The sequence below is a fragment of the Alligator mississippiensis genome, chromosome 11 (genome assembly GCF_030867095.1).
Source record: "Alligator mississippiensis isolate rAllMis1 chromosome 11, rAllMis1, whole genome shotgun sequence".
Taxonomy (NCBI): Eukaryota; Metazoa; Chordata; order Crocodylia; family Alligatoridae; genus Alligator; species Alligator mississippiensis.
In genome coordinates, this window is record NC_081834.1 from 37929186 (window position 1) to 37942475 (window position 13290).

Here is a 13290-nt window from a genome sequence, read left to right on the forward strand (position 1 = left end):
ACCCAGGCTAATATACAACACTTCTCAGCATGGCTGATTGATAATCGGCTTCTACATTGTACGGTGACTATAGAAAAATGAGCATTTTATTCAGCAAATTTTCTCCTTGTCTGTATTCAGAGTCTGTATCTTCTCCTTTGGTAACAAAAAAATAGGTTTTTTCTGCTTCTTACTCTTCTTATCCCTATTAAGTTAATCAAGCTATGGGAGAGTGAATGGGATTCTCATATGACAATTGTTAATGAAACTCTGGGCATGTCTACACATCACCATACATGCTATGGCACTGTGCTTTAGTACTTCCTTTTAGCTTCCTTTTGGAAGTACTGAAACACGGCACAATACAGGTGGTTACTGAGCTATACTCACAACGCACAGTTAGATTTTGCCCCTTTGTCACTGTAGCAGCACACTATAATACGGGAGTGTGTTGCTATAATGATGAAGCTTGTGATCACGTGATTGCTAGGTCATGATAGCACCCTGTACAATGAGGTAGCATGTTGCTACATTGCCGTGGGTCAACATGTAGACTCACCCTCTGAGAATAAATTTAGGCCAGTATAAATTCTGTCCTTGTATTGCACAGGTAAATGAGATGTTAATTTTCTAACATGGTGGTTGTGGTGCTGATAATGCCTGAGCAGGAAGCAAAGAATTTGGCTGTCAGAACCCAAGATGAAGTTGCTAGTCTAGCAACTACAAAACCTGTTGTAGCTTGTCGTCCCAGAAAATTTTATATTGGTTTTTCTAGTTACAATAAATGTTCAACTCCACTAAGTCATTTTAGCCCTTCCCCCGCCCCTTTTTGAAAGCAGCATGCTCGGAGAACTGCTCTTGGTGCTGTTTTTGTATGGGAGGAGATGAAAATCAGTGAGCTGATCTCTCTATCAATATATTATCAATATTATCTGCCATCATATTATTGATACCACTAGTGGTGTATAACATAGTCTGTGATGTATGGCTGCAATTATACCTGGGATTATTCCTGATAGCCACCTCTTTCATCTATGACTTATATCTGCTCTGAGATGTTCTGATGCAGTCTATTGTAAGTGAATTTTATTGGGTGGACTAGCTGAAATATCCATTCTTCATCTGGGTTGTTATTTTTGTAATTTCAGTGTTTGTTTATTTTTAGTGAATTTGTACAACATATTTAGGTAAAAAATATTGATTTTTTTTTTAAAGAACATGGTACAATATATTTAACATTTAATATTTAACATGAAGCAAAAAAAAGGCAAGCATCAATAATGACAATTGAGTTGAAAAAAGGCAAGCATCAATATAACAATGACAATTGAGCTGAATTTACTTCATCCAAAATGGAGTGATATCAGTTTTTTATCTGAGAAGCAAAGTAATCCCACTCAGTGGAAGCCCTAACAAGGGACAAGTGAAAAATAACACACCTATAATTTTCCTTGGATGGTATTCAGTGATTTTTGGAAGGTTTATAGTAGATAAGACCAGCCATTCCCAAGTTATAAGAGAACATCACTTCATTTTATAGAGAGAGAGAGTAAACTCCAGGGTGACTGTTAGGGATGTCAGCCATTATCTCAGGATGATCTTCACTGTGTCACAGGTCTTGCAAAGGCCCTTTCACAGCACATATTCAATTCCAGAACTAATTTCAGAATTTCAGCCAGGATTATGGTAGATCATGTTCCAATGGTAGACTGGGGTTAGCCAGTGGAACAAAGATAGTAGCTAGTTGACAGGCATTGATTAAAAAGTCCCTTTTTTCATGTTCAGTATTGACTTGCAGATCCAAGTATTTCATGTGGACCACACATGAATATATAATCTGAATATAATCGAGATAGTGCTGCTGTTTGAAGCATGAAGTATTGGCACCTCACAGCGTTCCCACTCGTGTCCTACTTTGCCTTTTTATTTCTCTCTCTCAGGGGCTTTTCCTCTAGGAGGACATGCTGCCAATACTTCAATGAGAAAATAATTTGAGTAGAGTTCAGTTTCACTGCCTATGCACAAAAAAAGCACATCCAGTAGTTCTTCGGCTGCTTTGTTCAACTAGGTGGTCAGTAGATTTTGAGATGTTGAAACATAATTTGCAGTAGTGAAAATTGTCTCCCTCATCATCTTGAGGCTGGCAATAAGAAGAGAGCTGATGTTAATGAGACCCGTCTCTTGGGCAGCAACAGTAATGTTATTGGCATATATAAACTTCCTCAATACTGTGTCCAGCCTTTACTTGTGTAATAGGCGTGTGTGAATAGGGAAGTATTTGATTAGAATTTGGCCAATTCAGAGGACAGTGATTCAATTTGGAGACTCAGATCACTGTCCTGAATTGATTAGTTTGAATCAGCAGATTCGGTGCTGATTTGGAGAGATTCGCTGATTCAGATCAGCTGGGGAGAGGCAGGCACAGCTGGGTGGCTGCAGTATCTCCTCCCACAGCTCCTCCAGCTGTGCCTGCCTCTCCTCAGGTAGAGGGAGCCACGGGAGAAGCCCCCATGGCTGCACTGCCCAGCCCCATCCCCCGCCTGGCCCCAGCCTAGTCCTGGCACTTAAAAAAAAAAAAAAAAAGCCCTGCACTCACCAGCTGCAGCAGTGGCAATCAGGGGCCTCTGGGCACTTGTGGCAGAGCCCCCCTATGTAGCACAGGACAGTGGGAGACAATGGGGATCGCCCCCCCTGCCTGGCACCCACACCACAGCTGCCCCATGGCATGGGTGCAGCATGGCTTGGCAGGGTGCTGCACACTGTCTGGGAGCTGGGGCTACTGGGGCTGAGCAGTGCTGGGCTCTACCTGACTGCTGGAGCCACCCCAGCTCTCAGACAGTGCGTGGCACCCCGCCAAGCCACCCTGCACCTGCGCCATGAGGCAACTGCCATGTCAGTGCCAGGTGGGGGAGTGATCTCTTCTGCCCCCCACTGCCCTGCACTGCATGGGGGGGCTCTGTCATGAGTGCTCAGAGGCCCCTGATCACCACTGCTGCAGCTGGTGAGTGCAGAGCTTAAAAAAAAAAAAGCCCCACAGTCAGTGGCTGCAGCAGCAGGAATTGTGACCTCTGGCCACTCGTGACAGAGTCCCATTCCCCCCGCCCCCCTCATGCAGCATGAGGCAGTGGGGGGCAGTGGGGATCACCTCCCCTGCCAGGCACCCGCATGGCAGCTGTTGCATCGCGTGGGTGCAGCATGGCTCAGCAGGATGTTGTGCGCTTCCTGGGAGCTGGGGCATTTGGGGCTGAGTGGTACTGAGCTCAGGCTAACAGGTGGAGCTGCCCCAGCTCCCAGACAGTGTTCAGTGCCCTGCCAAGCCGCACTGCAACTGCACCATGGGGCAGCTGCCACATGGGGGGTAGGTGATCACCGCTGCCCCCCACTGCCCAGCACTGCACAGGGGGGCTCTGCTATGAGCCCTCAGAGGCCCTGGTCCATGCTGTCAGAACTGGTGAATGCAGGCTTTTTTTTTTTTTAAGTGCCGAGAGGCTGGGCCAGGCAGGGGATGGGACTGGGCAGAGCAGCCATGGGGACTTTTCCCATGGCTCCTCCAGCTGTGCCTGCCTCTGTCTCAGTGGGTGGAGCCACGAGGGCTATGCCCTGTTTCCACTTGTCCAGCCAGCACAGGGGGAGCCATGATGCAGGCACACCTCTCTCCGGGCAGCAGCAGGGCACATCCCCCTTTCCCAGCACTGCCGCACCCACATCAGTGCTGGGAGTGGGGGCTCCACCCTGTCACCACTTGCCAGCTGACATTCAAGGAACAGGATGCAGGTGTGGCAGCACTTGGAGTGGGGGCTATGCCCTACTGCTGCTTTCCTGCTTCTGTCTGCAGCTAGCCACACCTGTATCCCACTTCCCCCTGCCCTTGCTAGGCAAGCAGTGTAGAGGCCCCGCTTTGAGTGCTCCCGCCCCCCAGCTCCAGCTGGGTGGCTTTTCCCAGCCCCAGCCCCAATCCATCCCTCCACCATGTCCCTTCCCTCCCCCAACCCCAACAGACTTACCAGCTTGAGGCTGCTTAGTCTATGGCCGAATCTCTGAAGCAGCCAAATCTTTTCTGAAGCTTTTCTAAATCAATTCAGATGCTTTGAACTGATTCAGAGTTTTTAATTGGTCTCTGGATTCAATTCAGATTCAGAGATTTGGTTCCCGAATCAGGCCAAATCTCCTCTGAAGAAGGCCAAGTTCTCCGATGACACCAAACTTTGGGGCAAAGCATCCACACCAGAAGACAGGCGGGTGATCCAGGCTGACCTGGACAGGCTCAGCAAGTGGGTGGATGAGAATCTGATGGTGTTCAACGCCGATAAATGCAAGGTTCTCCACCTTGGGAAAAAAAACCCGCAGCATCCTTATAGGCTCGGCAGTGCTATGTTGGTTAGCACTATGGAAGAAAGAGACTTGGGGGTCATCATTGACCACAAGATGAACATGAGCCTGCAATGCGATGCTGCGGCTAGTAAAGCGACCAAAACGCTGGCTTGCATCCATAGATGCTTCTCAAGCAAATCCCGGGACGTCATTCTCCCCCTGTACTCGGCCTTAGTGAGGCCGCAGCTGGAGTACTGCGTCCAGTTTTGGGCTCCACAATTCAAAAAGGATGTGGAGAAGCTTGAGAGAGTCCAGAGAAGAGCCACGCGCATGATCAGAGGTCAGGGAAGCAGACCCTACGATGACAGGCTGAGAGCCCTGGGGCTCTTTAGCCTGGAAAAGCGCAGGCTCAGGGGTGATCTGATGGCCACCTACAAGTTTATCAGGGGTGACCACCAGTATCTAGGGGAACGTTTGTTCACCAGAGCGCCCCAAGGGATGACGAGGTTGAATGGTCACAAACTACTACAAGATCGTTTCAGGCTGGACATAAGGAAGAATTTCTTTACTGTCCGAGCCCCCAAGGTCTGGAACAGCCTGCCACCGGAGGTTGTTCAAGCGCCTTCATTGAACACCTTCAAGATGAAACTGGATGCTTATCTTGCTGGGATCCTATGACCCCAGCTGACGTCCTGCCCTTTGGGCGGGGGGCTGGACTCGATGATCTTCCGAGGTCCCTTCCAGCCCTAATGTCTATGAAATCTATGATGAATTGAATCAGCTACCAAAGCTTTACACAGCCCTATCATGTAGCTGTTGAAGAGCAATAGAGCCAGTGTTAACCCTTGTGCAAGACCAGTTCTGATGTTGCGTGTTTGGCTAGTCTGCCTTTTAAGGTGCATGCAGTATCTTCAGTAACTCAGAAGGAAAGGTTGAGCAACACTGTCATAAGTACAAGGTGATGGCAATAGCAGCTACCTTGCAACAGTTATTTGCAGTTTATTGATACTGGCTTTTATGAAAGTCATTAATGATCTGAGTATTATTGACTAAACCAAAGTATCAGTGAACTGAAGTCCTGCAGCCTTTTGAAGACATTCGTTGTGTGAAGAAATAGCACATACTGGTACACATGTAAAGACTGTCCTATTGCCTCAAGAGCTAATAGTGCCACTGCAGTGATTTCATTATGCTAAAACAAAATTAGAAATGTAGTGTAACTCTGTGTCTGATTACTCAAAACCATTTGTTGTCATTTAATATGTTGATTCAAATGGGATAAAATAGTATTAGCTGACGTAAGTCCACATTAATGTAATAACTTTCCACTCTGGATGAGTCAACAGAATTACAAATGATCTAATCTCATTTTCTTTGCTGTATAGTTTGTAGAAATCATACATAAATACGAAAGGTAAATGGATTGTCAAAGCTATCCCATGTTATCAGATGATAGGAGTAAGTATATTTTATTACTTCCCGTAAATCATCTTGTGCCCCAAATGAGTGTATGAAAAAAAATATAGTTTTTGAGTGTCCCTCATCTTAAATGAAAATAATTAAAAGAGGAGGATTAATTATTTTGTTTCAACCTTCAATTGGTAAAATAAACATAGGGAGAGACTTTCAAAAGCTCAAAGACATGTTAGGCAACTAACTTTAAAAATAAATGAGAAGCTGGGGCTATGTCCACAATGGTATTTAGGTATCTAACTTTCATTGACATCAGTGGGATTAGCTGCCCCAAATACTCTTTAAAGATCTGGAGTTTGAGCTTATCTTGTTGCCCTACAAAGTGAATGAACAATTTAGCAACTTAAGGGGCAATTGCTTGTTCAATGGGTGCATCTACATGTGCACTTTACTGCACAGTTGACTAATTAGCTCTGCAGTAAAGAATTACCATCCACATGTGCACTGGTAATAGGGTGCAGTAAACTAATGAACTCCACTATAAGATATTACTGTCAGGAACAGTACTATCTTACAGTGGAGTAATTAACTGCTATAAAATACTCATGTGGACAGTGACCGCTGATCGCAAATTGTGCCCAGTCAGCCCAGCCAGTGGGGGGCCAGACCCCTGGCTCCTGCCAGCCCCTCTGCCACCACCTGGATCCTGGGGCTGACCCACATGTCCCCTTACAGCCTGGGGCTACTCCTCCCCCGCTCTAATTGCTGCAGTCCTAGGAGCACGTGTATTCATTGCACCTGGGAGCAGTTAACTCTAGTTCAAACTGCTCTTGAGTTTATTGTGGTGCCTTCATAACACAAGTGGATGCACCTGATGAGTTTAGTGGGCAAATATTGGTCAGCCTTTTGTATTGTCCCTTCTGACATTTTATATGACTTAGTGTTCTCTGTTCAGGGTTTCTATACAGTCTTTCTATACAGTTTGCCCTGTTCCTGGGTTAAGATAATAGTAAGAATGTTTGCCCTGGAGCATTGTTAATTTGCTATGGTGCCAGGACTGTCTTACACTGTATTCTCAAAGTAGAAAGGATAATTGGGATTCAGCTGTTCTACCCCTGGCCTGTCCTCAAATTTGTCATGTACTGAGCTGCTTAGAGGCAGGGTGGAGTTGTATTCTGCCAGACAGGTACTGGATTGGGACAAATTCTCTGCAACACCATTGATGCCACCCTGATTGTAATACAGTATAGCATAGTGTAAATGCCATTGTATCTAATACATTGAGAATATAGTTGTTGAATACTTGCCACATTTACACTATATAAATATTTTTATTACCCTATCTCAAATACACAGAGAACTATAGAGATTCCTAAGGAAATGGACATTTAGAGCATTTTCTAAAATGTATTTGCATGATAAAGTGTAACAGGTTTGAAAGAGCAGTAATGATAATGTGTGTCCATGCTACATATACTTCAAAGAGTTATTCTTTCTTCTTCTTTCTGCTCTGTAAGGAAAAGGCAATTAAAGAAACAGAATGACTTAGGATTCTAGGGCCTTTTTCCTATGTAACCAGCTTCTTTAGCATAGCTTCTGAACTTAGTGCACCTGCAAGTTTGATATTTCAAGTAAATTATTTGAAGATAGGTGCATGACCTCTAGTTTGTGAAATCTGAGTTAGTAATAGAGTTCAGGAAAGTAACTGGAGATGGGGGAAGGAAGAAGGATGGCAACAGAGTGGCTAGAACTGGAGATTTTAAGGGAGAAGTAACATTTGGATATTGTAGGCATCGTGGGGGAAAGACAGGAGTATTTGGAGATACTGGATGGGATCTGGGGACCTGTCATTGGACTGGATGGTAAATGAACCTTAGTTTGGCTCTGTGAGGTGCCTATGCTATACATTGTGTGGTCAGGAAAGGTGGCTGTCTTCTACATAGAAGCTGGGTTGGAAGAAAGTGTGTGAGAAGCAAGCAGCTTGGTTGCTGGCATGAAGAGCCTTGAGTGAATATTAGGCCATCTTCACTTGCAGTTTTCATGATCACCACCTTACTCCTCCTGCCTTCCCTTGGTAGTCTCAAGGGCCAATAAAACAGAGGCTGCCTTTATCAGAAGGTGCCACAATTTCAGCCTTTCCTGCAGTTAAGAAGAATGTGTCACAAATCAACCGTATAAGGGAATGTGGATAGGCTTGAAAAATACAGGAGTATTGAGTGATATTAATGATACCTGGTAGACCTATTTGAGGGCCTGATTTAACAAGATGCTTAAATACATGCTTAACTTTACCCTTGAAAGTACTCCTGTTATGTTAAAATAAGATGTATTGAAATAGATGGATTATTGTATTAAAATATAGGACTTAAAATAGATTTAGGCCTCCTTGTCATAAAGAAACTTAAATCCACATGTGGTTAGTGGTAAGTAGGGTAATGAAAAACAGGTGAGAATTTGAATCTGCCGGTGTTATCAGCAGAGAGAAGGAATTGAACTAAAAAATGCACTTGCAACTTTTCTTTGAAAACTCATGTATTTTATACTATTTGTTCAGCTCTAGTAAGGATGGATCATAGTTGATTTTAAAACACACAGAACTAGAGTAGTTCAGCTGCATGTTTTTTTTTAATTTTTATTGGGGATAAGATTGTACTGTTTTGCTGAGATATGGACAGAATTTTTGTTTTCTTGTTTGTTTTGGTGGTAAGATCTTCCATCAGGAAGATGGAATTAGAATTGGAACATTCCATGAGAAAGTGTCCTTTTTGGTAAAATTTCAGTAAACACCAAGTTTGGACAGATATCTCCATGATGTCCTGTTAGCTTGTCTCCCCAATGGTTTGATTTGTTTGGTGGGTAGATGGTTAACCTGGAGTCTGGTTGCTCTGTTATGCAACCATGGTGGTAAAGAATTACCAAAGCATAATCAACCAGGAGTTTAACATGGAATACATCTCGCACAGTTTAACTTAATTAAAATCTAACTTTTATTAATACATTACATGTTATCTTAATAACTTCTACATAGAGAGAAAAACACTTAGTTCAATGGTCTCACCCAATCCCAGATGTCACTCCATCTCACAAAAAGGTGGCCAGTCAGTTTCTGAAATTAGAGGGTGGTTGTCTGTGGGTAATGGCTGTTTTTCAGTCCAGATGACATTGGATGATGACACACACCCAACTTCCTTCTTGTCCCCCTGTTATGCTTTTTCTTTAACTTTACTCCTCTGATGACTTTCCATTTCTGGTTACCATTGATTGGTTTCCTTGTGATTATTATATTGTTCATGTTTTTATCCTGTCAGCATATTACTTTATTCCAACAAACCCATCACATGCACGCATCTTAATTTGGTCTTTTACCAGTGTCTTAATTTGGGCACGCCCTGGACTCCTAATTTGGTCTGTCCAACAAAACCAGAAATTCCAAGGGCTTTGCAGTTGGGCACTGTCCAGTTGGTCCCCTCTTATCACCCTTCATTAAAATATCTAATCATGTCATACCTCTGATCTAGTCAGCTAGTGCCAAATTCAGTTAATTTGTGTTAGTAACAAGGCTTACATTTCAGATGTCTATGCTGATAATGTTGGAACATAAGCTGCTTGTGAAATTGAACACAAAGCTAGCTGATAGTGCAGACACAATCAAAAGAAAAATTCAAATAAAAATGAGGCTATACAAAAATTTAAGAAATGGTTAAGTAAGGTTGAATATAAAAGAAGTTCAAATAATATATAAAATCAACTATAATTCAACTATAATTCACCACTCAAGCAGTTGCAACTAAAGTTAAATGCAACAGGTACCCTAACAGCTCTGGCCATACAAACTGTGCTGGCATTGTACTTCCTGTGCATCTAGGGCCCAAAATACATGTTAACCTGCTGGGCAAGCTGCTTCTGATCTTAGGCTTGCCAAGCCCCTGGCTCCATGGTAGATCACTTCCCAAGCAACTGCTGACTGAAATCATTACAGTTCTTTGCTCAACTACTGCTTTTTCGACAGAGGTCAGAGCAGTAGCTTAGGCAGATATTTGTGGGCTACAGTAGCATCCTCTGCTATTGCTTTGTCAAAAAACAGCTTAGCGAAGTTAACAAGTATCTGAAAAGGATCATGTTCCTGGATGACTCAGGTGAGAAAATCTATTTGATTCTTTCCAAAAACAAATTTTCAGAATTTGCTTCCTGTGAAAAAAAAAATGAATTATCTTCATCTCAAAATAGGGCACAATCTTTGTTTCAGAATTTTTCATATGAGAAAAAAAATCATCTTCTAGCCATCTAGTTCTAGCCTTTTCCTTTCACTCGCTAAAAGTAGCTTGACACTAAAAGTAGCATATTGTAAGAGATTTAAAATCTTTAGGCAATGTTATTATGAAACATATATGATGTACTTTATACATGTTGCATGCAAAGCCTAATTTGCATGGTGTTGGATAGAATTATCTTGAAAATCAATTTTAACAAATTTGATTAAGCAACTTTCAAGCTATTTTTTTAATAGATTTCAGTCCTTTCCCCATTTGTCTGTCAGTAGGAATATAAGAATTTAGATCAACAAGCAAGGTTATTGTTTTATAGCCTCATTCAGATTCCAAGACATAGGTTAAAAACATGTCTAAGCAGGAGTTATAGAAGCATGGAATTACTGTATTTAATTGACTACAAGACAGCCCTCCAATAATTAGATTCTATATATGGAAAATTTATAAATTTGTCATTATTTTCCAAGTATAGAATCTATTGTTTGGAGATTTGCCTTCAATTTGTCTCCCTCCCACTGCTATAGCAAGGAAAATACATCTGGAGTGTTAGGTAGCCCCCTTGCCCTCTGTTTCCACCCAGATCTTCCACTTATAGCCCCTTTTCTCCCCTCCATCCCCTTATTCTCAGACCCTGCTGTCCCATAAGCTTAGTTAATCCAAAATTGATGCAGTTTAACTCTTTTGAAACTAGCAAGTTTTAGCACAGGTACTCCGTAAATACTTTTAAGCATCACTTCTGTACCTCCTTATATTTAATACAAACTTTTTTTTTAAGGAAAAATTTTCATCTCCCAAGTCAAATCAGTCAAATCAATTCCAAATCTGTGAGTCACTCAAGAACTATATGTGGCCCTACTACCAGCAAACATCCTTCACCCCAACTTGGGGCTTCAGATGCTTCCAAATCATTTGGTGGGCATCCTACATGCAGGCCCAAGCCCAAAGGTTTGGGGTTCAGGTGCCCCCAAGTTTTGCTTGCCCTCAGCCATATGGCCATAGGAGCAAGCTAGGGAGGAGTCTCCCATTTCCATAAAGTGGGTGTATAGCCAAGATCTTCCTACTGGAAGTGAACATGGGAGATTAACTATGCCTTACCTCAGTCAAGGTACTACTCCCTGCCAAGAAAGTGGTTATCCCCTACTAGTAGGAAAACCACCTGATTGGCCAAACTATGCATAATATTAATCCAATTCCAAAAGTCTCATGATTTACCATATAGCTCATTGGGTGGGCCACACCAGATTCAGAAATTTTTCAAGCCATGGTGACCACACAGTTCAGCATTGCTCAGCATGTGTGTATTCCAGTCACCCATCACGAAGGATCTATGTGCTAATTACCTCCCCACGCACACACACGCACACACATGTACGACTGGGAAAAGGTGTTCTTATGAGTTCTGGGATCCTCTAAAAACGTATATGCAGATGAGGCACAGGGCAACTTGGTTCAGCTCCACCTCATGGAGGGTGGGGCCACACTAATCATCTGAAAAAGGCTGAGAGAGGGGGCAAAAGAGGGATTCTGGGTGAACTGTTTGGGGCCCTATTTGCTAGACTTTTGAGCTTGGGGAAGAAAAAGGAATAATTGAAAATAGGAAAGAAAGGCATAGCTCAGCTGTGAGAGTGAAAAGAAATTTAAAAAATGCATACATGACACTACGTGCAATGTAGTGACTCACCATGCCTTGAAAAAGAGGGAGGGAATGCTGAGGGAGATTGTGCTCAATGGGCTCTACCATATAACTAACTCAGATGGGCTGTATTAATCTATCCTTGTGGTATGCTCCCATCAGCATGTTTGCACAATATGGGCTATATATTTTATAATCACTATCAGGGGTAGCTGCATTTAATCAACTTCATAGTTGGTTTCCATTACTAGCATGCTGCTAAAGATAGACAGCATATTTAATGCCATTTCCTTTTATGCGAATGTAAGACAAGGGGCTCCCCCCCCCACACACACCCCCATGCTGATTGAAGGGAAAAAACCTCATCTTGTATTTGAGTAAACATGGTAGTTAGCTGTATTCAAACTAATGTTATGGAACCCCAACTGTAAGGTGGTGATTACAATCATATATTCCAAATAAGGTAGTACTTTAAGGACAGAAAATGAATAATGTAATGATAATTTATTTGTCCTGTCATATTAGTTTAGGTTTGCACCAACACTGTGCATCTGATCCATGATTATACTTTTGAAATGTTCTTTGGCTTACAGTATTCCAAGTTACAATGGCATATCAAGCAACTGGTTGACTCTCCAAAACTCAGCAGGCTTTAGTTAAAATATACCAATGGACAGTTCTGAAGACATATTTTTATGGCAGCATTTTCACAGGCGAAGGATGAAGAACCCTCATCTTATACATTATTTATTTGCATTTTATATTAATTAGGAATGCCCTACAGAACCTCATCTCATCCAAAACTTGTTAGCAACATATTTCCATTACTGCTTAGGTTTCTAAGGAAATGTTATGCAATTTTTATGTTTCCTTCTCAAAATTCCATGGGTAACGATGAGAATAAAGTGTTACTGCAGAAATGTAATCACCTAAGATGTCATGAGGGGAACGTAATTTATAAATAGGAGGTTGAAGCAGAAAAACATTCAGATCCTTCTTAGGTTCTTCAGTAACCCTAGAGCTCAATGAATGCTACACATTTTTGCTATTAGTATCCAGCTGCAGTTTTAAAATGACTTTGCTTCACCTGTATTTATCTCCCTTTTAATTTTGCTTTCAACAACTTAATAATACCTTAAAAAGCAAGAGGGGATTTGACGTCTGCAGGGAATAGCTCAGTGCTTGTGGATTTCTCATGTTAACACCATTAATAAAATTGTCACTTCTGGGTTTTTTTTCCATTTCTTGTATTGTCTCTGCCCTTGATCCACTTTGTATCACCAACTGCGACACGGTGGTTGAAACACCCTGCCATGGGAACACCAAGCAGAAAACAAAAGAGGTAAACTTGCCAAGGGATGCCAGAGAAACCATGATGAGCCTGGGTGGGAAAAATGCTCCACTCCAGCCAATTAAAGGAACCAGCTGGGGCCACAGCAGATCAAAGGCTGCCGCAGAAAACCCAAATGCTAGGGTTTGAGTCCAGGAGATGGAAAGCAACACAGCCAAAGAAAGAGAGGAAAAAAGCACCAAAGAGGGAAAGAGAAAACAGCTGGGTCGGGCAGGCAGCGAATGGGAGGCTGCCATGGCGGACCCAGCTGGGCAAAAAGGAAATTTAAAGGGACACTGAGAGGGCATTCAGGGTCAGATGGAGAGAGGGGGAGATGAGGTGAAGAAAAAAGACAG